Source organism: Lagopus muta, chromosome 5, assembly GCF_023343835.1.
Source record: "Lagopus muta isolate bLagMut1 chromosome 5, bLagMut1 primary, whole genome shotgun sequence".
In the NCBI taxonomy this organism is placed as follows: Eukaryota; Metazoa; Chordata; class Aves; order Galliformes; family Phasianidae; genus Lagopus; species Lagopus muta.
The window spans coordinates 20,817,265-20,844,530 of NC_064437.1; the positions used below are offsets into that span (position 1 = coordinate 20,817,265).

Consider the following 27,266-nt stretch of genomic DNA (forward strand, 5'->3'; position numbering starts at 1 on the left):
TTTTGTTGTGGGCTTTGTTTAGGCAATACTTAAAAACACAATTTCCAGAGTAGAAAACAAGTGTTTTGTGTGTTGGTCTTTATATATAGGGAAACAACAGTAAATGGCATTAACTTCATGAACACGAGGATTATGCTTCACCCATGCTGTAAATCATTGGATCTAGTACAAGTAATTGTACTGCAATGGGTTTTGCTATGCTAAGCATTTCAGTTGTGTGCCCAGTCCTTCCAAGTCTGAGCTTATGCTGTACTCAGAGCTTTGTAGGGTTTAGTCAATAGCATGTTTGATTTGAATGGTTTTTCCTAGATAACAGCAACACAAATCCATAACTTGTGTAACAAAAATCCAAAGCTTGTTTAGATCATTTAACATGCCTAAAAGCCTAAGCTCAAGACTGTAAAAAATAAGAATAATAAAAGTAGAAAAAGCACTTCTTTAGAAGGGTCTCTGCTGCTGCACTACCAGAAGGCAAAAAGCATATTACGCTAACTATGGGCCAGAAACTGTTGTGCTCTTTTAAACCGCAGCAATGACTTGCATAAAAAGACTTCAAGGCATTTCCTCTTCTCCCAGAAGAAGCCACGAGTCTTTCTACTGCCCCAGGATGCACAGTGAAGTGACTGCAAGACAGGCGTATCTTTCGCATCCTAAACAGCAGCCTTTATTTATCAAAGCACACAGACCATGCAACGGACAGTCAAAACAAAGCAAAACCAGCAATTCTAACTACCCTAAGAAAACTTTGTTCCAAACTGAGCAGTACGTCCCACTCATAGATGGACATTACATTGCCTGTTTAGCAAATGCCCCTCTATTTTCTTAAGTTCATACCTTAATTTTATTTCACCAGCATTTATACACAGTCATCCATGAAGTTCTCAACATAGTCTTGAATCTGTGGTTTAACCTTTGTGAAGCATGCTGGTATTTTCAAGGATGAATTTGAAGCACAATCTCATTTTAAAGTATATGTGGAAAATACTGAGTTTGTCAGCAATAAGTATTTTGGCATATAGAAATTTTGCAAAGGAAAAAACCCACAAAAACCCCAAAACATAATTACAGCAAAGCAGATACTGTCATCAGGCAGCGATTTGCCATCCTTACATTTGCACAATAACAGTTCTAGCTGGATATCTTCTGCCTTTTGCTAGTACTGTGTGATAAACACAGCATTTGAAAACATGTGTGCACATATATATTTTCCATATCTACGTGCTACGTAAGAAGTTCCTGATGTTTAAACAAAGCAGAGACACGGAACCTAAAAAGGTGCCTCTCTTCCAGTGAAGACACAATTCCTGCTCTAAGGGCCTGGGGCAGTGTGCCTCAAATGCTAATAGCTCGAGTTGTGTGCAATAGCCCTATACTGTTTATATAGCACTTCACATGTTCAAAGCACTATGAGATATCAGCCATCACTACACTTTTATGAGGCTCTAAGTATTACCCACTAAATGTTCAGGTTCAAATGACTTGCTCTTGATCAAAAGAAACTTTGTGCAGCAGGACCATAATTATTTGAATTCGGTAATTCTGACAGTCCATTCCTATAGCGACTCAAACAAAAAAAAAAAAAAGAGGGGGATGGGATATTTAAAGCCAGTTGCAACTGCACTCTGTTCTGGCTGTGTTAAGTACAGGCATATGGAGGATCCCAAAGCTAACTCTCACAAAAGCAGCACCCGCCTCCAAAGAAAATGAAAACGCTGATGAAATTTTTCTATTTTAAAAGCATGAATATAAAAACTGTTTTCAAAACCTCAGTCACGTTTTTCTGAGTATATACGTCTGTCATAATCACCGTGAAGAACCTAAAAGGTAATGCTGTACAGAAATAGACCAGAAAACTCAAGATGTAAATCACATCATCTGCACTGAAGCAGGTTTTCCTTCTTTGCTGTTGCTGTTTTGATAAAGGTTGGGTTTTGATTTTTTCCTCTTCCTGTAGAAATCAGGAGGAGAAGCAGGCAAAGACCAAGGCAACTTGCAATAAGACTTAATACCTTTTAGTAATACAAAATATATTCCTGTTTTTAGACAGAATTTCATCCTATGAAAACCCAGTTGCCATTGCTGATACTTATTAACTCAGAGTCAAAATATCAAGTCTCCCTTCCCATGAAGGAAACCCAATGGAGCAGATGGTGAAAAGCAGCCAATCAGCTTTTGCTACTTAGAAATAAATCCATCCTTGAAAAAAGGAATGTTGTGCTCAGGGACATGATTTAGCAGAGGGTTGTTAGAGTTCAGGTAGTATGGTTCGGTTGCGGTGGGACTTGATGGTCTTTAAAGTCTTTTCCAACCTGAGCAATTCTAGGATTCTAATAAAGGCTGAACGGAATTGATACTGAAGATTTTTGTACTTATAGCTGTAAAAATCTTCATGCAAAAAATATAAATATTGAGATTCCAAAATAAGAAAATGAAAACTTTTTTTAAATTCACATCCAGCACATCCTATCATACACAGTTTTCTTTCCCACATCTTACATTTTAACTTGCACACAGCCTTTTGTTTCCATACATACTGTATTTTTTTAGAACACAGCTTTGCAGTTACTGCCCTTCAAATCTTGTCTGCAGGATCATGTGCAAAATGTACAGTACTTATACAGAAGTGTAGGTCTCTACACACAACACAGATTCAAGAAATAAGGGAAGGGTTCCTGTTTAAACAGAGGAGGGTAAGAAATTCCCTTCAAAAGCAGTACATTGTACAGAGTTGTACTAACAGAACTGTTGTGTTTTAGCCAAGTTGATCATGTTGTTTGTAATGTTTGCCCCATCTATCCTGCCACTCTATTAGACATTCTTGGGTACAGGCAACTCGGAACTCTATGTAAGACTGTTTGCTATATCAAAAAATCCAAAGTTACATCACTGAGATATTTTTTAAAATATTAAAATTTAAGCACAATGTCAGTGAGCATTGCTTCATGGATATTAATGTAAAAAGCAGTTCAAATCTCCATCTACTGATCTAAAGAACAGATGCTTACATATGATTTATGAGCATAGAAATATGTGTATATCTTCCATAAATAGTAACATGTCCCAGTAACAAAAAAATGGAGAACTGTTGTCCAAAAGGACTGGAAAACGGCATGCAGTATTAGAATATATTCACCAATTTCTTGGCTTTAGATACAAAGCAAAGTTAACAGGTCCAGCACAGCAATCCTCCATGCTGGAAAAATGTCCTCAAATAAGACTAACATGAAGGAATACTCACTCAAATTGCAGTCTGGTTCAATTGCTCAGATGTAAAAGTACATTTAGAACATAAGAATGCAATTGTGATCTAATAAATAAAAATAGCAATTAATTTTCATTGAGTTATATAATGCAGTAAGCAAAAAACAACCAAAATCATATTGCATTGAGTATTTTCACATTAAATTCTGATTTTGAGGGGTTTTTAAAATCAAAGTTTAATGAAACAGTAATCAGGAAAAATTTTGGTGAGCAAAGAATAATTTCAAACCCTAAATACATTATTTTTGGAAGTACAGTTAAGTATTTGAACAAATATTATGACTGCTCCTCACATTTGCTCTGTTCCTAAACTAGCCTGGCTAATGAGCATCTCACCTCAAACTGTCCTGTACACACAGTATTACTTGACAGTTTTTACCTCAAAAGCAGTCAGTTTTTTGACAGCAGCCTAGTTAAAGGCTACAAGCACGTGAGCTTGCAGGCTTAGAGATGTACTGGTTTCTGGGCCAGCAGAACTACAGAAGAACCCAAAAGTCTGCACACTAACCTGTGACATGTATGCGTATCGCAGAAGTTTTGGTTTGGTTTAAGAGCCGCCTCAGTATTGGTTTTGGATCTCTGAAAAGCATTTCCTGCGTGCCATGTGATTTTCCCCTTCTTTTCCTTTAGTCAAGAATATGGCTAATTCTGCGTAACTTTAGATTTCTCCATACCATTATGTACAATTGCAGCATTCTCTCCTGACTGGGGCAGCAAGCATGAGTACTTTGAAATATTATACAGCTGCTCGTCTCCTCCAGAAGCAGCTATACTCCAGTAAATGCTCCCTGAAACATCTTTGCCCAGAGGTTTACAAAGATGTTACCACGTTTCCATAGGTTGACACAACACAAAAACATCTGATCATCTAGCTGAAAAACGCTGGCTTTTAGCATTATTGCAGAAATAATTAGGAGCTGTGCTTCAACCAACTGCAGAAACAACTGCAGTTAGTGTTTGTATAATACAATTAGAGTCTTATATTACAGGAAAGGTTATTGAGTTCTCTTCTCACATGTTTTAAGATCAAAGAAGAAATGAACATTTTTCATTTTGTCAGGTAAAGGCCTTCCTTTTGATGGCTGTACAGTCTTTATTTCCAAGGTATAAAACTCAGACATCCACGAATAAATTGAATCTCTAATAACAACAGTCAGCTGGATTCAACTTCTCCTCTTGATGGAAGCACAGCACTGTCAATGCACAGTGAGATTTAGTACCACTGTTCATTTACTGCAGGTAAAACGTAGATGCAACATGAGGATCTAGCATCTAAAAATAGCTTAAGATAAACAGGAAAAATAAAAAAGGAAAAGATGATAGAAACTGATGAGTGATCATTCTACTTCATTTTTTTTTTCCAGAGGAGCATCCAGGTGCCAGCTGGTGGAAAGGCAGATGCCACTGATTTCAATGGACTTGCACCAGTTTACATTAACTGAGAGCCTGACCCCATGTGCATTAGAGTTATTTTTAGGCACTTGCATTGGAACTCCCTTCAGTGACAATTAAAAATACATCACATTACATCCTGTTCCCAAGTGTATGACTGGAAGCCTGTTGACAGGCTGTGGGAGAGGGCAAGTAGAAGTAGCCAAGAATTATATCCATGAGATAACTTTTTAAAATGAGTATTAACCCTGAATTTCAGCTTTTTTTTGTTTTTTGTTTTTTTACTGTGACTCTTTGCCTACAGAAAAAGTCTCGGCTCTCCACCTTCCAGTCGTAATTCAATGCTTGCAAAGGAAAAACAAAAAACCCACCATGCTGTAAGACCACATAAAGTGTCTAAGTTTAAAAAAAAAAAACAAAAAAAAAACACGACTGGTGTCATCAACTAGAATTGTAAGAAAACTCCCAAACTGGGATCTGTTTGTTCAACTAAACATTTGTTCCAAGGGACTGCATTGCTGGACAAGCAGTAAAATTGTTAAAAATACTGAAACAGCTGTTGGAAGCTCTACTTCATCAAGCAGTTAATGTGAGGGAGGGAGAAACCAGAAAGGAAGAGGTGGAGCAATAAGCAAGGCAGAGCAGTACTTCATAGCTCCAGCCATCTTAGTAGGGAGTGGGAGCTAAATAATAAATTTAGATAAAGCAGCTAGCTGTTAAACATGAAGATACTGCATAAAAAAATCTCATTACCATTATTAACTGGTACAATGATTATTTGTCTTTTGATTCAAGATAACAAGATCAAAATGGAAAAGCTAACTAAGAAAAATGAAGATGCAGCTCACGTACCAACTGAAGTAATTGTTTGTACAGCACAACACCCATATCTCCAATTTAGGTCAGGCCATCAAGAAGAGGAAAAGGAAAAGAACTGGAGATGAGATGCTCTACTTCACACAGTTGCCCTCTGGAAGGGCTGGCAAAGGCAGTCACTTAAATTAAGTACAGGTCATCAGACAGGATATCTAATCTATTCCTAAAACAGGCAGCTCTCGCAGTCCAAATCCCTATGGCCTTTACAGCAACACAACGAACTACTTCCTCATGTACCTCTGTCAACTCACGTTAGGTTCCTATTTTTTTTAAAGCGATATTTCATGTACACCATGACCCTATTGCTCACAGCAAGGAAAGTGCTTTGGTTTATTTATGACCTACTAACCTTAAATAAAAAAACCATACATCCAATCTGAATGTTCACATAAGCCTGCAGATCTGAAATAAAACTTAAAATAAAGCTGGCATTTGTAATAGCTAGCTAAGCCCAGTAAGGGATTTAGAAAAAAATTAAAATTAAAACCAGATGAGAGAAGATGAAAGCATTTTTACCCTGCATAACCTGCACACATCATGAATGATGGCTGGAGCTCAGGAATACTTTTTTGTGTTTTTGTACTTACAAGTTTCAGCCCACTTCAACAGCAGCTAGGTAACCAAGGAAATACTGAGGTTTTCCCATTACAGGGTTGGGAGGGAATAATAACAACCCATGAAAGCAATTCCTTTTAAGATGTAATCCATCCAGCCACGAGCTCTACACAGCTCCTCTCTTTTCCTTACACCCCATCCTAACTGCCAGGTATCAGTCTGGCCAGACCTCATATTGAAATACGATGTGACAGAAGGAAGCAGGGAACAAGACCATAGGAATAAATACTGAAAGAAATGGCATAGAGGAAGAAAGCTTATAGCAGGGAATATGTGAAACACAAGTGACCATATATATATTTTTTGCTAGAACAACATTGAACAGATGCAGATGTGCAAAAGACTGTTGAGTTGAAGAGTTTATAAAGATCTGTCATAAAGAACTCCCTTTCTCTCTACATCCATGGGGTTGAATTGTGATATGGACAGTACAAATAAATGGGGGAAAAAAAAAAAAAAAAAATCAAGCTTCAGACCTAAAATATCAAGAGCAAACATCTTTTGCTGAATCAGCTCCAAAAAAAGGGAGGAAAGGGCATCTCTGCCACAGTTGGTTGGAACTAGAACTCACAGATACTCATGATCACATTGAAATTCCTAAATAAAAAAAATCTACAGAAAGGAGAAATTCTTTACATTCCATTCTTCTGTAGTTCTCCAGCAGAATATATTAATGCCTCTGTTCTTGAGATACTTTAGATGTATTTGATAGAAATACAGTTATCTGTACAAGAGCAATTTGTTGAAAAAAAAAAAAAAAAACAAAAAACAGATGCAACCAAATTCTTATCACAGCATTTGTTTAAAAAATAAAATATGCAAGGCATCATATTTACGACTGGAAGTCTTTTGGTGCTACCTCTCTTTATGATAATATAAACAAAATTAACAAATAAAAATCTTTATAAAATATTCTTTAAGTGCAGAAAGCAATGAGAGAGTACAAGACTAGCTTGTCCTCTGGTAAAAGATTTAACAAGTAGCTCCTAGAAGCCAATGAATCACTCACAGTTTCAGTGCAGTAATCTAAGAGCAGCCCCAACTAAAGGAACTCAGACCAACAAAGCTGCAAGAGAACAACCTTCTGCAGGAGAACTGCTAACAAGCATGAAGAAGGTAAAATCCCTGTGTTACCATTTTGTGCCTTCTGCTATAGCCTCAGAAATTCTTCCTGTAAAACATTAAAATTGTAATCTATACATATTGTGTGTGTAAAAAATATATATGTGTATATAGAGAGTTAAAAAATATGAGGAAAATTTAGTCGGAAAGCTCAGATGCTGGAAAAAAAGCTTCTGCTACTGTGGAAATTGTTATGCACTTCAATTTGTAATGAGCAACTTCTGGATATAAACAGTGTGTAGCCACATAAAAAAAACATGAAAAGAAATTTAGGTCACCAAACCTTGATGTAAACTCATCAAGAGGTGAATATTGGCAGATTTTACTCTGCTTACTTTATATTTTTACTCTATTGGGCACAGTATAAACTGTAACACTGCTTCACAATATTCTTGGCAGGATCTGTTAATACACAGGTGAAACTTTATGCTTCGGTTTGCTATGAAGTTCAGTTTTGTAATACGGACATTAACCAATCCACTTCTGCCTGGATGACCAACTACTTACATAAAGCTTGAATAAATGAAATACCTTTTCTTTTCATAGGAAGACATCTGGGAAGCTACCAGCTCCGTGCACGAAGAAGGAAATGGGAAAGGGAGAAGGGTGCTGGTATTGGTAAGAGAACAATGACTGAAATTACATCATCTGTTTGATGAAAATAATCGTGTCAATTTTGATTTCCCCCCCTCCTTTCAGACATTTAAGGATGCTGTCAAGTCAATGGAGTTCTCTTGTAGTGGTTGCTTCAGTGAACATTCAACGCTGTCGGTGAGTTTGGAATTTAAGTGAAAACCATCGACCGTTGATTGTACCCTCCAGCTAACCATCCTCCTCCTTACTTCATGCTTTCAGGCCTTCACACCGAAGATAGAAACCTAACCAGCACATGAGGTTTCTCCCCTACTCTGCCATGCTTTACAAAAAAGGTCACAATCAACATTCATTGCTGTCGGTGGGTTTAACTATGTGGACAAGCTCACTGAACAATGAATGCAACTGTGGCCCCACATTTTACAGGTGCAATTGGGAGGAACGTCAGCTCTGAAAGGAATAGTGAGAAGCAGACATTTCTTATAGGTTACATTTTTTCTGGTCAAAAAATAAATGAGGATATTCTATTTTCACTTGTTTGTTTTTAAGGGTATTTAACTATGTTGACTAAAAAACAAAACCACTGCACGTTTCTGGAATATCACCCCCACAGGGTTTGGCATCATTGAAAACAAACTATCTTGTTCAGTCTGTATGTGGAAACGAGTAATAACACAGAGAGTTGTATATATGTATTCTTCAGGACTGAGCATAAGAGGAAAGGGTATTTAAATCTTATCTTAACTAGGTATTATGGAATAGTTTACAGAAGTCTCTTCTATAATTGTCAAGACAAAACCAGAAACAGGAGTCAGAATTCAGAGGCATGGACAAAATATATCAAATAAAGGATTCAGTAGTTTTACATGACAGTGATCTTACGTACCTAAATAAATGGTACCAGACAGTAAGCATTACTACATTTGCCTTTTCTAATGGTCAGATTACAGAAATAGATGTATTCCTGGTATTTAACACTAGTTAAATTGCAAAATTACTCTAAACTCTGGGTGCTTGTATCACACTCAGTATTGCTATCACTAATGAAAAAATAAAAGTATAATTAAAGCTCACTGCTCTGTCCTTATTTCCTTAAAACTTTTGTTTAATCTAGTTGGAAAAATAGAGCCCAGCCTGCATTTCTACTTTTCAGAAGTCATCCAAGGTAAGTGCAAGCCTTCACACAGCACCATTTTAATAAAGAGAATTGCTTCTAGCATTTAGGCAATCACATAACGTTCCTATTTTCTTCTTAAAAAAACTGGGGTCTATTAACAATACTCAGTTTCATTATTTACACATTAACTTCAGCACTGCAGTTATGCAGAGCTCTAGCTCACTGTCCTTGCTTGTCACATGCAGTTTTCACCATGCAGCACTGGAATAGAGTGCACCCATCAGGGCTATCATGGGAGGAAACATTTCTACCTGCTTCATGAACTGTATACGAACAGTCTAGCTAAATAATAACTACTTAATGAAAGAGATCAGCCCTCAAATCACACGCAAGACTCCATTTTTATTTAAAAACTCTGTTATTCAAAGAGAGGCACACAAATGAATTTAAAAAAAATCCTGGAATTGTTAAGACAGTACTTAAAAATCAATGGTTGGGAAAAGTATTTTTTTTCATTCTGATATTTATTCGCAAAGAATCCAGTCTCCTGAGGTGAGGGGCAGCAGTTAAGTACTAATAGAAGGGGTGTATGTGGATACATGACTTCTCAGCAACACTGCATAGAGAACCCCAGGTTCTATCTTGAAATTCACTCATTTCTACACAGCAATGAGAACTTGAATAACTATCAAATTATATATATATTATATATATCATATTAAAAGCAAGTTATATATTATATCTAGAAGGACAAAATTTCAAGTCAAGTTGCAGCTACTTCATTCTTGTCTTATTTCTGCATTTATTACTTTTACTAGTGTGACTAATAGTTGTGTTATGCATTTATAAACAGTGAAGGTGTTATTGCAGTTTGTGGAATTTCACAGCAGCGGAAGGAGCCAGCATCCTGGCACATAATCACCTTCAAGCACAAAAGAAGAAAATACAAAAATAAATCCTATGCAACTGAGAATTGTTGAACAATACAATTGTTACAGGGACACAGGATCCAGTGCAAGAGAAAGAAGGTTAGTTACAGGGTAGCTGGGGAGGCGAGTGGTTGACGGCACTCTCAAAATGCACAATGTTTTACCTGTTACAAGATATCTACAGTAATATTGTTGCCTTGTATAAGTTGTGTCAGTGATTTTAATCATGTTTACATATCGAGACCCTCCCTAGTGTACAGATATACATTATTTCGTACAACTCAATAATTTACTAACTCCATTACTTTACAGGATGCTCATGGGCAAAGCAATACCACACCTGGTACCACACCTCTCTGACAAGAGAGGCTGCTTTTCACATGCTTCCTTTACATAATGAAGCAGAAGTGATCCCCATTCAGCAACAGTAGCTGTGAAATACTGTGGGAAGTTCCTTGGTCATTTGCAAGGTTGTTGGTTTTTTTTTTTTTTTATTAATATCATACATCCATACTCAGTGCAGTATCTGCAGGCTATAGAGACCTTCTAGAAAATTGCTTCTTGATGTCACTGTAAATAATTCACTCACAGCAATATTTTTAGGTCAAGCATATCAAAGTTACAGCAAACGCAATGGACCTTGACATAATAGGAGCACTAGTTTCAAAGCAGCAAAGGAGGAGAAGAAGGAACATACTTTTCATATAAGAGATAAATCACAATTTCCCAGTGTCCACAGCACTGTGCTTGAAACAGGAGAGGCAGTACCAAGTGGTTGCTGTTAAGTTTGGGTCACTGAGGTTTTAGCTAACTCCAGACATTCTTCTATTTTTCCTAACATCTGGAGCAAAATGAGTGAAAGCATTTAATCCAAGTCTCTGCATCAAGCCTCTAGCTCCTGTTTACCAAGCACAGAAAGACACTCAATATCACCTTTCAAATTACACCACAATGAATACCCATGAAAACCACAGGTGATTCAGGACAGCAGCAAAATGAAAACATTACACTGTCCAGCACAGCCTAAAACCATCACAGTAATGTTTCTTGCTATACTGATAGTAAAGTGAAGAAATACAGTAGAAGTTAAATATAGAAATAATCTATATCTGAACTGGAAGTTGTATCTTGATCTTACATTCTAGTCATGTGTCTTTCACTGGAAGAAGCAATACTGTAATTTTGACATGAAAACCATATTTTCCTTCTTGCTGATCACTCCCTTTTCCTAAATAAACGATATTTATTTTTTCTAAGGCTATCATCCACTCCAGATTAATATCTGTATCTCCCCCTTTCTTCTACTTAGCTCTGCATCATTTTCTCTCAACTTCTTTAAAAAAAATTAGTCTTCCTGAGCTTCCTCTTTCAGCACAAGTGCCAGAAATGCAGACTGCGTTCCAAACAGCCCAGCCAAAGCTAGCTGAAATAGTCTGATGTCTCCCTATTTTACAAGGAACTGCTGATCATTTTCAGCCAAAAATAGCATTTGTAATGGCACCACACAGTTAGCACATTTAAATTTATCTAACTTTATTCCACAGATACATTAGTGTCCACAAGTTTTTTCCTAATTTGAAGGAGGCTCTTTCATCCCCCAAAATGCAACAATTGCCTTTATTTTTTTTAATCAAGTATGTAATTTCTGCAACATCCATGGATTACAGCATTGTGGTCAGAATTCCACAAGAATTAAATAGAGACTCCTTGTAGGCTTACATCTGAAAAAATATAGGGAAAGATCCAGGGGTAGGAGCTCCAATCCACAAAAGCCATGAATTACAACAGAAATTTTATTCTCTACTTGACGAGTAAAACAGAACTGAATCCCCTAGCTCTGCAGCCAGAACAAGCATGTACAATGCATAGACTGACCTTTCCTGGTTTTGTTTCAGGAGATACAGTTGCACCCAAGTTAGCCCTCTTTTTTTTTTTTTTTTTAAACTTTCTTTTAACAAAAGAATTACCATTCCAGTTTGCAAATAGGTTAAAATGGGACCTGAAAGTGCAACTTATCATGCAGTGATTATTCATTTGTTTTTGTTAATCTCTATTAGAAATGCCACTCTACATCTTGACAATGAAAGACAAGTCCAAAACGGACCAGATACCAGAATTGTAGGATACCAGAGTTCAGAATAGGCCTGGCAAAAAGACAAGGTACCTGGAAAACAGCATTTTCTTGGACACTAAGATAGGGGCATTTGGACTCAAAATAAACTGCAATATGCATACACTATCTGAATTGTGATATCACCTGTAGTTAATGGCAAGCTATCCCAATAATCACATAATATTAAGCTATTTGCTAGCCTGGAAATGCTATTTAGTAATTAAACAGTTAAAATATTTTATCATAGGTTTTTTGAAACAGTGAAGAAAAAAAGATACACAAATATTAATTTTAGCTAGCAGGAGCTGAGTCCAGGTGGTTGCCCTCTAAAGTCAACATCACCATCTGATATGTAAAACATTCCTAATTAACATGAAGTACACCCTGTACTAATTACTGTGTTCACCTCCAAATAATGAGCCATAACAAGCCTAGAGTTCAAGATGATCTATTTACATTTAGATGCCATGCAGTTCACCATCCTGTATCAATATGCCCCTGGTTAACACCCTGACAAAAAATGAAATTTCTGCCTCTACTGCCCTGCAGACTAGGGAAGCACAAACAGCTAAACAGATACTAGAACTAAAAGAACTTTCAGACAGACCTTCAGGTTGTTATTGTGGTAGACAACGGGGAAAAGCAGTGCTGCAAAGACAGTAGCCAGCTGTGGTCTACAGAACATCGTAAGCAAAGCACAGTCCCCGCAGGAAGATATCCTTACATCTCCAAAACAATTCTAGAATATTCCAGAAATTCACACAGATTGTGGTTTGCTAACTAGTGAATTCAGATTCCCCACCGGTCAGCATACTTTTGATTTCAGTGGAATTAAACCACTTCATACAGTCTGAGGATTTGGCAAACCAACATGCAAGAGATGTAAATGTAGCATGGTCCTGAACATCCTACACTAGAAATGCAGTCAGAGGTAAATGTCACTCTTTGAAGGAAGAGCGGGAAACAAAAGAACACATACTTGAAAAGCACACACCCCCCCACCTACAGAAAGAGCATTTCTGCCCACAAACTGTGGGTGGTCATGGACACGCAGCACTCGGACACCTAACTCCTCCATTCTTGCAGGTTACGGCTTTGCAGGTACAAATACAGAACTTCAAAACACAACATGAATAGAGTATTTTGGGGCAGAAATTTAACACCCACATTATGATAATTTGGCCTTTGCCACCACATGACAGTCTCCTTCTCTTCATGAATCTTGAGGTACGTGGGTGGCAAAGAGCTGACAGCATATTTTTGTCTGACGATGGCTCCCACAGCGCGAGTGTACATACTGGAAGCAACGGCAGTTTGTTCCCTTCCTCCCTTAACACTGTGCTCTTGAGTTTTTTTTTTATTTCTATAGAGAGCTAGTAAAACTAAATCATTCACTGAGGAGAGGGGAAAAAAAGCCAAAGCAAAAAAAAAAAAAAAAAGTCACCTGAGTCTTCAAATTATTTTGTCACAATATCCTGAACCATCTTCTCAGGCACCTTCCTCTGGCCTAGAACTAAGAACTAAGCTTCGACTTCAGATTTAGCTTTTACAAGAGATTTTCATAAGTTTCAGACACTGCAGGTATGTGTACAAAGTCTTCTATCTGCTGTCTGGATGTGCCTTCTGGTTGTAGAAGGCACAAGAGTAAGATAAGCAAACCACAGGTCTGTTTCAAATGAATACCACAGACAGACTGTTAAGAGTCAATTAAAAAAAATAATAAACCTTTCTCTGCTTCCTCTGTACTGCTATTCCAACTAGACCCTACACCACCCATCCTAACAACATCTTTGTGGATGCAGATAGATACCCAAGACACCCCATATCTTAAAAGAAAAAAAAAAAAAAAACACATTAGGTTTTCTTTCTCCTTAAAGAGACTCATCTGTGTGGAAACCTCACTTCTTTAAACCTTGCACTAAGATTCTGGGGGAGTGCTAATGCATCTACTGCTAATAATCCAAGCCTGTGGCATGCATACCCACAAGGGTATTTTTAGCTAGATTCCAAGTACGTACCTTTGCAACTGAATTCGAGTTGCATTACCATCTAGCACTAGTGGCTCTTCTCTACTTAGATGAGGAAAATAAACACTGTCCCAGCTTAAAGTGGGACTCGGATCCCCAAATCAAAAGACTACATTAATAGTTTGTCACACCGGAGCCCACAGAGCATTGTTGCTCACTATTCTCCAAACAAGATGCAGTTTTTACAGGCTCACCTAATTTGTTGAGCAATATAGTTGGAACCTCTGCATTGTGAATAAAAGAAACCACTAGGTTGCTAGGCGGATGGCAGGTTGTACAGCTTTATTCTTGTCAGAAGATAGAACAGCCAACAGTGTAGAAGTGAACTCAGAGCCTGTAACTTCCAAGCACAAAGCACCACAATATGTGCTCAGAAGCACAGAGGGTTTATGTTCACTTCTAAATTGTTGGCTGCTACATTTTGTCATCTCTTTTTAAAGGTTGCTCACTAGCTGCTTTCCAAGTTTTCACATATGTATGATTTCCATCAGCTACAAGTGTAAATTTGCAAGCAATGGGAACATGAGCGCAGGCACTGTCTGATGGAATTTGCATAGAAGGTAAAGCTGTCACCAGATGGCCTTTCTGAGTTTTGTGCAGCCACATAATCAAAAGCAGCATCTGAATTTTGGATGCTACACTGTTGTTGTTTTTGTGGGTTTTTTTTGTTTTTTTTTGTTTTTTTTTTTTTTTTTGTTGTTTTTTTTTTTTTAAAGATTTATTGTGGATATTCTAAATCAACATCTGCTCCTGGGAATATCTCCTGTGATATTTTGTGGATAAACCTCTAACAGCTCATTCTGCACAGCTATGTACTTAGGGTACTGATTTGGGTCTCTACTTAGTCAAGTAGAGACTACTTCACCAATTCAGTCCATAATGTTAGTAAATAAACTTTTTATGACTATGATTTTGAGTCAGTCCTAACAGTAGCAAAAATAAGTAGGTTGCATGTTCCTTTCCTACAGGGAAACATTGCCAAAAATACATAACTGTCACTTTTCATCTTCAGATGAACGCTAGCTACTGAAAAAAAGATTTGCAATGAGCAATTATGCCTTCAGCTTTCATGTCATTTTACATCACTGCACTACCAGCCATGCTCAAAAGCTTAGAGGCAATATTCTAGGTCACTGACTTCTGCACACAGTGTATTTGCTGCTTGATAATTAAATTAGATACACTTTAAATATTTCTGAAACAGACAGCCATTTACAAACACGTGACCAAGTGTATCACCAGTGCTGCAAACGCTGGATGAAGAAAAATTACACACGTTAGCAATCATTAGCTATCATTGAGGATTATAAATTTAAGGATGATGACATTAAGAATGAGTGGATCACAGCAAATCACTGCAGAGGAAAATCTTTCAGACGTACCTAAAAGTCAGTCGGAAGGACTGACCTACTTTTCATCCCTTCTTCCCAATTTACAAGTTTTATTTATATATGTATAGATTTTTTTTTCCCTTATTGTTACCAAAATAACTTCTCTTACCAAGAAAGTTACCACAACTATTAATAAAACCAAACAATAGACAACGAAATACTGCAACGAATGCTAAGCTTCTATTTTCAATGATATTTTGGCCTACATTTCATGTAAATAGACACTAGTGTTGCTTCAGAGTAAGCTTTCAAGAGCAAAATGGAGACAGATTTTCACTTTATATTGTGGATGAACAAAAATATTAAGTGTTAAGATAAGACAGAATATTTTTAAATTAGCATTTTGTTTCAGATTATGACTCAGAGGGCATCTACAGTGTAAGCAATGTAGTAGGTTTTAGGTTTTTTTCCTCCAAGTCTACAATTTGGAAATTAGTGCTAAAAAAAATCTGTTGAGTAATGGGTTCTTCAAGGGAGAAAAAGGTTAAAAAAGTCTCATCAATTTAAAGGTGTTCTAAAGAAGCACCTGGTTTTCATTTTTGTGTATCTGAGGAATTATAGGGATGAACTGATACACTGATACGCAAACAACAAGGCACAGGAAGAACTTAATCCTATTTCATAGAGCCATAGTGTGTAAGGCATGCAAGTGGTTTCACAGCAGAGCTTCCCAAGGTTCCACTATTTAAGATATACTTTCTTTTGCCCACCAACAACACTAAGACTTAGGGGTGCCTTTGGTTTTTTTTGTTTTGTTTTGTGTTTTTTTTTTTTTTTGTCATTTTAACACTTCTATCACCCTGCCCAAATTCAACATTCAAGAGGAAGTCCTTAATTGGCAACAACCACGCCAAAATGTCCCTCCAACATTAAAATCTCATTTTGTCTCATCTTTAGGAGCCTGATGTGTTGGCATTAAGCTAGACAAGCTGCAAGGCACAATCAACTGCTGTAGATTATTGAAATACGCTGTCCACCTAACTGTGCTTACAGACCACAGTAATGCATTTACATACCCCCTTCTGAAGTACTGAACTGGAAAGTCAGTCTTAACATCAGCAAGTATTGCTCTGGCTGAAATCCGTGGAAAAACTGGCTTCAAGAAAGAGGAAAATGCAACCTACCACATGTGTATTTCTGACTATTATAAGGCGAGAGGCTGTACAAAGGGTGTCTGTGTCCACTCCCGTGCCATGGGTAGATATTTGCAGCAGTGTCACCCTCAGCTGCCAGCAGGTGTTGCAATGGGCAGCCATGTAAAGCAACTATTCACTGAACTCTGTCACTGCAGTTATGCACTCTTTATGGCAAGGAAAACAGAGAAAACAAAGAGGCTGTTATGCTTTAACTTCAAAGCCTTCATACCACTAAGCTTCAGCTCTGTACCTCAGGCAGTGCAGTCCAGAAGTCAGGCAGCATAGGCTCAGGTAAAGATATTTTCTGCTCCAATAACCTAGTCTCTATGGTGCTGAGATGTAGAAAGCAAAAAATCCACTTGGCACACGCATGGCAGTAGCAGAAGGTCATCTGACATTTGTCATTTGATTAGCAATTTTTATACGTAAGTTCACAGGAATACTTTTTCAGAAAGTTCACAGAACAGTCATAACTCTATCTATAAGTATGGCAAGAATCAATGCACAAGAAGTTAGGAGGTATCTTTCCAGTTTATGGTTCCTGTTGTAATTATCATTCTCTAGTTGCACCAATTTCCTCTTCAACAGGGGGTAAAACTTTTATGAGATCCCTAAAGCCTGCGTGCAATATTTATTCAGTTACTCTAATTAAAGGTATTACTATGTACACAGTTACAGGATCTGTCCCCAGTGGCACTCCACATCATAAATAACAGATGTGAAATGTACTTCTATTGAGACAGCCTCTAGTATCAATTCTTCTTATGCTATCTCTTTAATTATTACATCACTATTCTTTAGGATTCTTTTGTGTTATGTTTGGATGAGAAAAATGCTACTCAAATAATATTAGTTTGGGATAATACAGTAAACAAGCCATGCCCACAGAAGAGCTAATAATATTTTTCCCCTCTACCTTTGCACATGTATAATGTATATAACTGTTTTCAGCTGAAATAATTCTACATTAATCTACATTTTAACAGCATATAGAATTTTGAAATCATAAGGCAATTTGAAACGTTGCATCAAGTCTGCCCAACTAAGCCAACACAGAAGCACCTATACACGAGTTATGCCTGGCAGATATTTGTCCATGTTTTTCCTAAAAGCTTACAGAGCTGAACATACACAGACATCTATGGCAGTCTATCCCAATGTCTCAATTTCTCATGCTGTAATTCCATTACATTTTTTGTCCACTCCAGCAGAGGAAACAAGTGTTCCCCTTCCTACTTGTGCTATGCCAAAGCACTTTGATTCTTTCAATGTACACCCCTGGTGATTTTCAGTAACCTTTTTAGGCTTTACATAGCATGGAACCACATTTCTGGAAGTGCCACATATCAGATTTTATAATTCAGATGATGCTTTAGGAATGCTGACTACAATAGAATCTTTCAGATACTTTCCACAACTTCCCCATTATCTTGCCCCCTCCCTGGCAGCACTCAAGGCCAGGCTGGATGGGGCTTTGAGCAACCTGGTCTACGTGGAGGTGTCCTGCCTATAACAGGGGGTTGGAACTAGGTGATCTTAAAGGCCCCTTCCAACCCAAACCATTCTGTGATCTTCATAGGTCTTCCCAACATCCCTTCCTGATGCAACTGTTATTTGTAAAGCAAGTGAAGACGCTTGAGCAGACTCTAACTGAAGTTAAAAGATGACAGAGTTGTGACAAAACCACACGGACTACCATTCAGTAGCTTTCCATTTGGACAATTAATAATTGGCAACTACCTTGAAGCTAACTAATATTGGGATAGCAGTTATTGCTTCTCTACTTCCCATAAGTCCTAGAGGATACCACTGTAAAGGAAATTAATTTGACAGATTCCTCCTTAGAAGTCCATGGTGACTCCTCCTCTTTTCTTGCCTCAAGAGCTTAGAAAAAACTTTGGGCTCTTCATTCCAATATTCAGGGAGTTTAACTCCAGAACCTATACTTCTGTGACTTCTCTCACAGTGTTCATAGTTCTTAAAGGTGGGAAAGATTATTTTCATCTGTAGCCATCATCTGTCCTTCTCAAAGCTGCAACTTGTACATCTTTCCTTGGAAGAACAGATTTCCTGCTTTTTTTTTTTTTTTTTTTGAAAGAATTTTGAGAGAAAAACCTGAGTGTTTTAGAGATGATTGACACTGTAAGCACAGGATATTTGGCAGTAAAGGAGACAAATTACTTGAGCAGCAATATAACAGAAATGAAGAAAATCTTGTAGGCAAAAATATACGACCCAGTTTCTCAGTGCAGGCCAATAGTAAAATGGAATAAGGGACATTTAATATGGTGCAAGTTTGGAGAAAGATATTGTTGCTAGGTCTTAGACAGCCTTGTATGGAGACAACATAGAGATGATCAAGTATGTTGGGCATTGTGGACACTGACTTGACACGAGAGGATGACAGTGGGGATTAGATCAGGTAGCAATGATAGAAGGCGGCATATCACACTGAAGATTGACAGCTCAGAAAGAAGAGTGCTTGCTAGACAAATTCCTGTGAGGAACAATGTAGAAAGGCTCTGCAAAATGAAATATTAAAAAAGACAGAAGTACAAAGCAAACTATTATGCAGGAAGAAGAGGTGAGAGTTAAAAAACTAAATACATCCAGCTGGGCTCATCTCTGCATGGATAGTTTTATGAAACCAGGTATCTACCTTTCACACTTTTCTTTAAACCACTGAAGCTTACGCATTATTACCAACTTGCCTGTCCCTGCACTTACACCTTTACAAACAGGGTAACAAGTCTGTCTAGCCCGCTACCCCCTGGACAAGATATTTGGTTATGTAGCACAAATAATCTTTTCTACCTCATTTTGAAAATGAGTTTTATTTCTAATACTGCAATGGGAGCTGACTGTTAAGAAGTGTCAAAAACACAATTAGAGCTTGCTTGTGTAACTGCTGTTTTCATCTCTTTGTGGGTCTTTTTCAAGTTGAAGGGTTTAGTTGTTTTGAAGAAAAATATTGTTTCAAACGCATTGTGAATCCTGGCAAACAACAACTAGTCATTTTGTAGCCAAACTCTGGATAAAATCTTTACACATTTCATCACCCTTATTTATTGAAATGCTTTGTTTCCGGGTGGATTTTGTGAAGACCAGCATCCCATTGCATCGGAACATGCTCAGAAAGCTATGTCCACACACAGCTATTCATCCAGTCTCAGAGTGAGGTTTTCTACACTGTTGCATCAAGATAACCCAAAAAGTTTTGCTTACTGGTTTGGTTCCTCTTATTTTAAGAAGTCAGTATATTTTGAGTTGTTATTGACGTTTTCAAATTAGACCTCTTACAGCAACTCTCTGTTTTGTCATGTTTCTATGCGCACTAAAGGTTTATCCCCATTCAGAAATTATACTCTGTGAAACCCCACAGGCTTTAGACAGCAGGTTATAGCAGTACCTGGATACATTCTTTCAGCCTCTTCAAGTATTATGTCAAAGTTACCTGTCTGATGACACCATAAGTCAGGATGCTACTACTTTCTACATGAAAGCTTCACAAGAGCATGAAAACACAAACAATGACAGCACTTAATTCTTGCAAGTGGCAAAAGACGCTCTCCAGAGGATTTCATGTTTTTCCATCTCAATTTTCATTTCTTGAGCCAACTGTCCTGTCCAATTGCCCAGCTGAGCCCCACTCCCAACTGTTAGAGTTCATAAAAAACAACTTCTGCCTTCCAGCAATCTTACGTTCTACTTTCATCTAGAAAGGCAAAAATGTGTTCCACAGTGCACCAAAACCACAGTATTCACCACTGTTAGAAACAATCTGCGTGGCTCTTTCACATCTCCATTTGCAGAGCCCCTTACAAAATTCAGTACGGTAACCACAGCAGTAACTTTCCAAGTGTCCACACACATCATCCTCTAGGTAAATGGAGAATATATAGCATCAGGCTGTGAAGCCTTATGACTGGGATCAAAATAGCTCCATGAATACTGCCTTTCTCATCTAACCAAGAGACTCCAGAATTAGAATTACAGTGGCTATTTCTGCTGATCTGAAAGATTGAACGCAGCCCTTCTCATCAAAAATTCTATTTGAGATAAAAAATGAATACTTCCAAATCTAACTGTGCTGTACACAATATAAGGAAGAGACAGTGATTTGGTAGCTCAATAAATCTTTCAAAAGATATTGAGGCAAAAATCTCAATTCCCACCAATGAAACATTAGCAAAAATTAAAATAGAGACGTATGACCGGTTCATTTTTTGTATCATTTGATGTGGACAGACCTGACATTTAGAGCAACTCACAAACTTAGAAATCACATTTGTCTCAGATCAGTCTTGATGAATGTATGAGAGAAGTCAAACATGCGATAAGCAAGTTAAAGCATTTAGTATAGCAACCAAACTTCATTCTCTGTCCCCTTAATAAAATAATGAATAACCACCTATAAGTGTTTTTAATCATAAATGTTTTTGTAGAATGCCAAGACTTGTGATTTGCTGTCAAGCTGCATGATCAATTTGAACCAAAACACTGAGGGGAAAAAAAAGGAAGTTTGGCCATTTGTTTCGGTATTTTCAAGTAAAAACACTGACTGCCTTTCCTCTCAAAAGAAAAGTTTACATTTTAATATTGATGAAACCAGTATAAAGTAATGTTTAAGTTAAAACATTCACATCAGACCAGGAACTTACATTTACCCAAAAGAAGCTGATGGGAAAGCTAACCCCACCTTCACCCATCTGGTTTGGTTTGTCCTGAAACCATTTTCTCCCTGCTCATTTCAAATGTTTTAATTCAATCAGTGAGCTGAAAAATCCAGCTTTATTTGACATCTGTGCTTTGATGCACATATATAACTGGAAGATTGCAAAGCCTTATGCTGAGCAGTATTTAATTATATTGCAAAGAACTTTTTGAAATTTGTTCTGTTTTTATTAGATGTCACTGGGGCCATTCACCAAACTGATTGCATGGCGACGGAAACCACGTTAATTTTCTCTGGGCACCAATAAAAGAAAATTTGGCAGTAGACAAACTGCCACTTTATTGCTGGACAATAAATTCAGAGCAAGCTGAGTTACTTTCTTGCTCCCTTTACACCCCTGCTTCAGCTGTCCTTACTGCTGCTGTCAGGCAGGGCTCTTCCTGTCACCATGAAGATCCGAGGACCAAAGCAGCCTCTTTCCTCCTACAGAGAAATGCAGGATCTCTGGATACACAAGAATCAACACCCACATTAAAATGCAGAACTGTTTTCCATCAGAGAAATTAAGTATTGTGTAGCAAAAACTATTGCATCTGATCCAACCAAAAAGACATAAGAACTCTTCCATTTTCTCTTCTAGAAAATTTCCAATCTCTTCCTGTAGAAATCTTTATTCAAAATCTGAGGCAGCAGTTGGAAGCCATGCAGCACCTGCTTAGTGTGCATTCTGACTGGGGAGGGGAAGCAGCACAGCACAAGGTGATTCAGAGCAGCGTTTTTAATTCCTTCAGTTTAGTTTACTTTGAATACAGTTCAAGGCTGTGAGGGCAGCTTGGCCAAAATTAACTTGGTTTCTATATTTGCTAGTTTTAAAAAGTCACAATCTCGAAGGCTGTTGTAAGAGTGACCTAGGCTTCCGTCAGTGACATGAAGCAGCAAGGAAACGTGCCTGACAGGGCTACCTGCAGACAGCCACAGACCTACTGCACATTTAAAGTTTCAGATAAAGAATGAAATCACGTGGTGTGATAACAAAGGATGGGGAAAAAATAAAAACAAAAATCGAGGAACGTTTTCCAAGATAATTTCAACTACCACAGTAATCAACACAAGACAGAAGACTTGCCAGTAGTTTGTTCAACTAGCTTTTAAACGAACATTTTAATTACGTAAATCACATGCTCACTTTTAACTCCTAACTCAGGCACCATTGAAAAATCCAAGTAATAGAGCAGCGATTACAGACTAACAAGCATCATTTGCAGATAAATAAGCCATTCTTCTAGCTCAGAGGACCCACTATTTGCTTTGTTCCACCCAGGTAATTTCTCAGACACTGAAAGCATGGCAGGATGCTCTGCTTTCTTCCCATTGTAAGGATGAAAATATCCTATTCAGTCTCATTCCAGAGATGTTACACTTCCTCTAAAAATAGAAACTGAAATGAGATTAGTAGTACTTCTTTTATCAGTGCTTCTGCAAAATGTTTTTTCCCTGATGCATAATATCCAATTTAATATTCTGCCTGTTTTTTGTATGGAAACCCTCAAATGGTAGAGTGTGGGAACACAGAACAGAAGTCTGTACAGAAGATGACAAAAGCACAAAGCAGTCAAAGACACAGAAAGCACAAAATGTGAGCAGACACACAAAGTGGAATTTGGAACTTTGTTAATGCAATTCCTTGAGTAGCTTGCTTTTTTTAGATTAAATAGTCAACAAACATGGGATTCTAGGTATGACTGCTTTGACAAACTAAAACACTTCATGCTGCCATGGACAATGCAAAAGCAGGCAATTATTTAACATTCTGAGACTTAGGTGCACAAAAATTAACAAAATCAAAAGCTTTTTAGATGCCAGGTTGCAAAGCAGAATTCATCACATGTGCTTGTTGCATATTATCTCACTGCAGGAGCCGTGAAGTTCTCCAAATGTACACAGAACAAGATTTTAATCTTGGAGCGCCTTTTATTCACTGCCGAGATGTAAGGGCAGCCCCAGGTGCAAGCAGGCATGCCTGCACTGGCATCAGCCGCACGACTGAACCTGGCACAGAACACTGCTAAGTGGCCTAACTCACAGTGCTGCCCCATCTCCCCATTCCAAACAGAAAAGCATTGCACAGACCATCACAACACCAATAGCACTCAGAGCTCACTAGCTATTTCAGTAACCTTACAAGCCGCGAGAGGTGACAAAGCTAGCACTGCTAATTCAGGGGAGAATTTCCAAGTTGTACATACAGGCTGTAAAACCTCCTAACAAAGACAATGTGGTAAGAGCTTCAAACCCATCTGAAAAGGATTTACTGAATAAAGTCAGCACTGGATTCAGAATGCTAATTTGGGAAACAGAGTATTTATGTAACACTGTTAAAGCATACATTTTAAGATGCCAGTGGAGGATAAATATTCCTGAAATAAGTTCACCAAAAAAAATGTCTGAAAATGCATACCAAAAGCAAAGCTGAAAAGAAAATACAGATAGCATTTTGTTTTGTTTTTAATTTATCAACTTCATGTTGTGAAAGATTCAGAAAAAGCTGAATTTTCAAGTTGAATTAATCATGAACTTCAGGTTCAACAGAGTATGCAAATTCAAGTCTGAAGCCTCAAACTCATATTTAATACTTCATAAAGCTTCCTCTTAAAAAATAAATTACTGCTCTTTGGTAAGACAGAGCTCCCCAAGCACAGAAAATGACCCCTGTTAAAACAGATATTATATTGATTATCCAACTTTTAAGTATAATCTAAATAACATGGTGGGTTGAACTAGCCAAGTAGCAAGACAGCTCCTTACTGAATTGGCCACTAGGGATTCCAAGATAAATCAAAGTATTAATTAGGTTAAGCATTGGTGGTGATTATCAATCCCAGCTATTAGGTTATGCAACATTCCTATGAACTTTTATTCAAGAGCTCACAAGTTCCTTATCACTCTTGAGGCATGCAGAGTTAGGTGTTAATTAAGGAAGTCCTCACTTGAACTAACTGCTGTTACCAAAAAAAGTCTTTAAAAAAAAAGAATTCTCATGTGTTATCTTTAAGCAGTCGCTGCAGACAGGATCGCATTTCTCAAGCTGTATTCTCAACTACTCTCAGAAGCAAGGATTGCTATTTCATATCATATACTAAGAAATTTCACCCCTTCAAGCAATCTTTCACACATCACTTCTATGCTTATCTATAAATATAACGAGCAATCAGCTCCCCCAGTGGTGCCTTGCTGTCTGTCTACAACTACTCTTCTATTGTAAAATTCTCAGACAGCACTTTTGCCTATTAATACACAAAGCATTCAAACCTGCCTCTTTTCACAAGTATAATCTCAGAATATCTAAGCTGCCCACAAACCCATACATTTTTATGAGGAAATATTTGGCACAGAGACAAACTTTATTAAAGATCAGAATTTTGAGCTAAAGGCCAGAAGTGAACTTTTTGATGGCCTTTCTTTATACACAAACTACTGCATTAATAAACATATGCCCTAAACTTCCACAGTTAGCTGTATGTTCAGAAAGACAAAGTTGGATGCCTGTCCCCCATCCTCCTCACCTCAAAAAAAAAAAAAATCCCCCCAAAAAACACACTAGCACATTTATTTAACAAAGAAAGTGGTGAGGCAGCCTGTATCTGCACCCATATCACCAGCATACACACAAATTAAAGCCTACTGTAAATGCGTAACCACAAAGACGCCCATGATACAACGCTCAGCTTCATAATACTTTAGTAATCTCCTCTAAGGGAACAAAGTCATGGGTCTCTTATTTTCCCTGAGCTTTTCCATCCACATTTTAAGCCCTGTGTCTACTTGTTTAGAATCTAATCTGCTATCACTTGAGAAAGTCTTTAGGAACAGGCCTTTCAGGTTTCAACCATTTGAGTTCTTACCATGGCACCAGGAACATGAGAGGCATTTTAAATAGTTAAGACACCAGAAATGGACACAGACCCATTAAATCAGAGGCCACACGCTAATGGGCAGTCAGAGTCCCTGGATTCAAGCAGTGCAGCCATTCAGTGCTGCCTTCCACTTCTTGCAGATGCATTCAGGAGAGGCACCACCTGTTTTCTCCAGATGTTTATATTAACGTTCCTTTAAAAGACAACTAATCAAGCAGCTAATCAACCATGATTGTGCCATGAGAATTTTTCATTTAGTGGATACTTCATGCGAAAAACAACACCCAAGCTTACTGTATTCCTTCTATCTACAACCATTTCATGAATTTTTAGAAGTTAAAAATGCATCCGTGCACAAGAAGCTATCCTGATGAAAAATGATATAAAGCTACAGAAACTCTTTCAGAAAAGCTATAAAGCAGCAACTTAAAAACCAAATGCAGTAAGTCAGTTAATACGTGGGTACTTGAAGTTCATACGTACTTGCTAGCATGCACTTAAGATCTTGTGAAGGAATCCGATTCTACTGCTTTCCTTCAGAGCAAGTAAAACGCAAACTATGTAATAACTATTTGTTTTAGGGTGTTTCTGTGTTTGGATACATTTGTTCAAATTCCTGGCTAAACATTTCTTTTGTATGCTTATGTTTATAAATGGTACCTGATTGAAAGGCAACGCAATAGCTATGGAATTAATACAGCCCTTCCTCGCTCTCACAAATAGAAGAGTATATTCAAGTTGCATACCTGATGTAGACTTTTTTCGTTTGTATTAACTTCTTTATTTAGAACAGTTCCCTATCCATTTCTTGGTGCTAGAGTCATCTCTTTTTTTTTTTTTTAATTTTCCCCAAATTGCAAGAAAATTTATTTTGTTATGTATTTCAGTCAGACTTTTAAGGTCATCACTGCCCAACTGGATCCCATGCTAATTACAAGATGTAGATTCCTATGAACAGAAATGTTCTCCAAGCTCTGCATTGTAGAGCCTCCAATTTGACACAAAAAAGCTGTTTTAGTCTTTGACATTACAAAATAACTTATTCTACATAATGCACGTCTCGTACATCATTTTTCATTTGCTCCCATAGCACAGCCACATATTTTGATTGTAGAGTGTAAATGCTTGCACAGTTCTCAGAATCAAAGTTCATTTTCTATTTTTGTTAATACGTTATTGTTGTTTATTGAAGTTGTATAATAATCATTTTATGACAGCATTCTTCTGTCAATAAAGATTAATATTCTTGAATACATAGTAAACAACTAGAAAACTTCACCTTACTTTACATTTGCTAGTAACACTCAGACCATGTTCTCAGTCTTTACTTTACTAATTCCATAAACAAAATTTAACATAAAGATAAGTTTTAACTCAATGAAAACAAAATAAATTTACTTAATTTCCCCCTTATTTTCTTCTAATCCAAAGCAGCTGCTAGTTGGCTCACATGGGAGCACTGGTAAAATGCAAATGCAAGTTATGTGTTTCCTTACCTCTGAAACACAACTGAAAAAGAGTAAAGTGATCACATTTACACAAGACCAATAAGGAAAAGTCTTCCTAGTACCAGGAAAGGCAAATTGTATATACAATTAGACAGTCAACGTTACTTATCTTCTAGAATAAAAACTGCACTAAGATTGCTCCTCCCTCAAAGCACTGGCTCACCTCTCAGAATCCATAGCAAGAACATTCTAGCCCAGCTCAGGGCATACTATAGTACCAAAAGAAACAGTCTACAACACCAACAGTGTGCACAAGAGATGTTTGTTAGGAAACATGATGCTGCAATTAGGGCAATAATTCATTAAAGCTTTTCCCTACAAATACCATTAGCAGGTCTAAATCTCTTCTCCACATCACAGCCTATGAGTGTGCACAGAGCTTCATGCTACAAAGGAATAAAAACAAAGAGCCTGGAACAGCAAAACAGGGACCACACTTACACAAACATTACTGCTACCATTTAGATGCAACACTAGCTAATCATAGCTGTAAGAAATGTTAAGAGAAAATACTCACCTAAGCACCTTAGTCCTCTCCTGAGGAGCTACCCAAGAGAATGAGGGTTGCTGCCTGCTAGAAACTGCCCTATATAGCT

The 27,266-nt window shown here is 37.6% G+C and overlaps 2 long non-coding RNA genes across 2 annotated transcripts in view; one reads left to right on the forward strand and one right to left on the reverse strand.

The window, feature by feature from the left end:
• LOC125694206 (uncharacterized) overlaps positions 1-9,030 on the forward strand; it is a 63,526-nt gene extending 54,496 nt beyond the window's left edge. Inside the window, exons 3-6 of the long non-coding RNA XR_007377456.1 lie at positions 4,626-7,260; positions 7,813-7,884; positions 7,966-8,037; positions 8,122-9,030. This is a non-coding gene — a long non-coding RNA (uncharacterized LOC125694206). The remainder of the gene's footprint in view (positions 1-4,625; positions 7,261-7,812; positions 7,885-7,965; positions 8,038-8,121) is intronic.
• LOC125694207 (uncharacterized) overlaps positions 1-27,266 on the reverse strand; it is a 46,609-nt gene extending 19,343 nt beyond the window's left edge. Inside the window, exon 1 of the long non-coding RNA XR_007377457.1 lies at positions 27,188-27,266. This is a non-coding gene — a long non-coding RNA (uncharacterized LOC125694207). The remainder of the gene's footprint in view (positions 1-27,187) is intronic.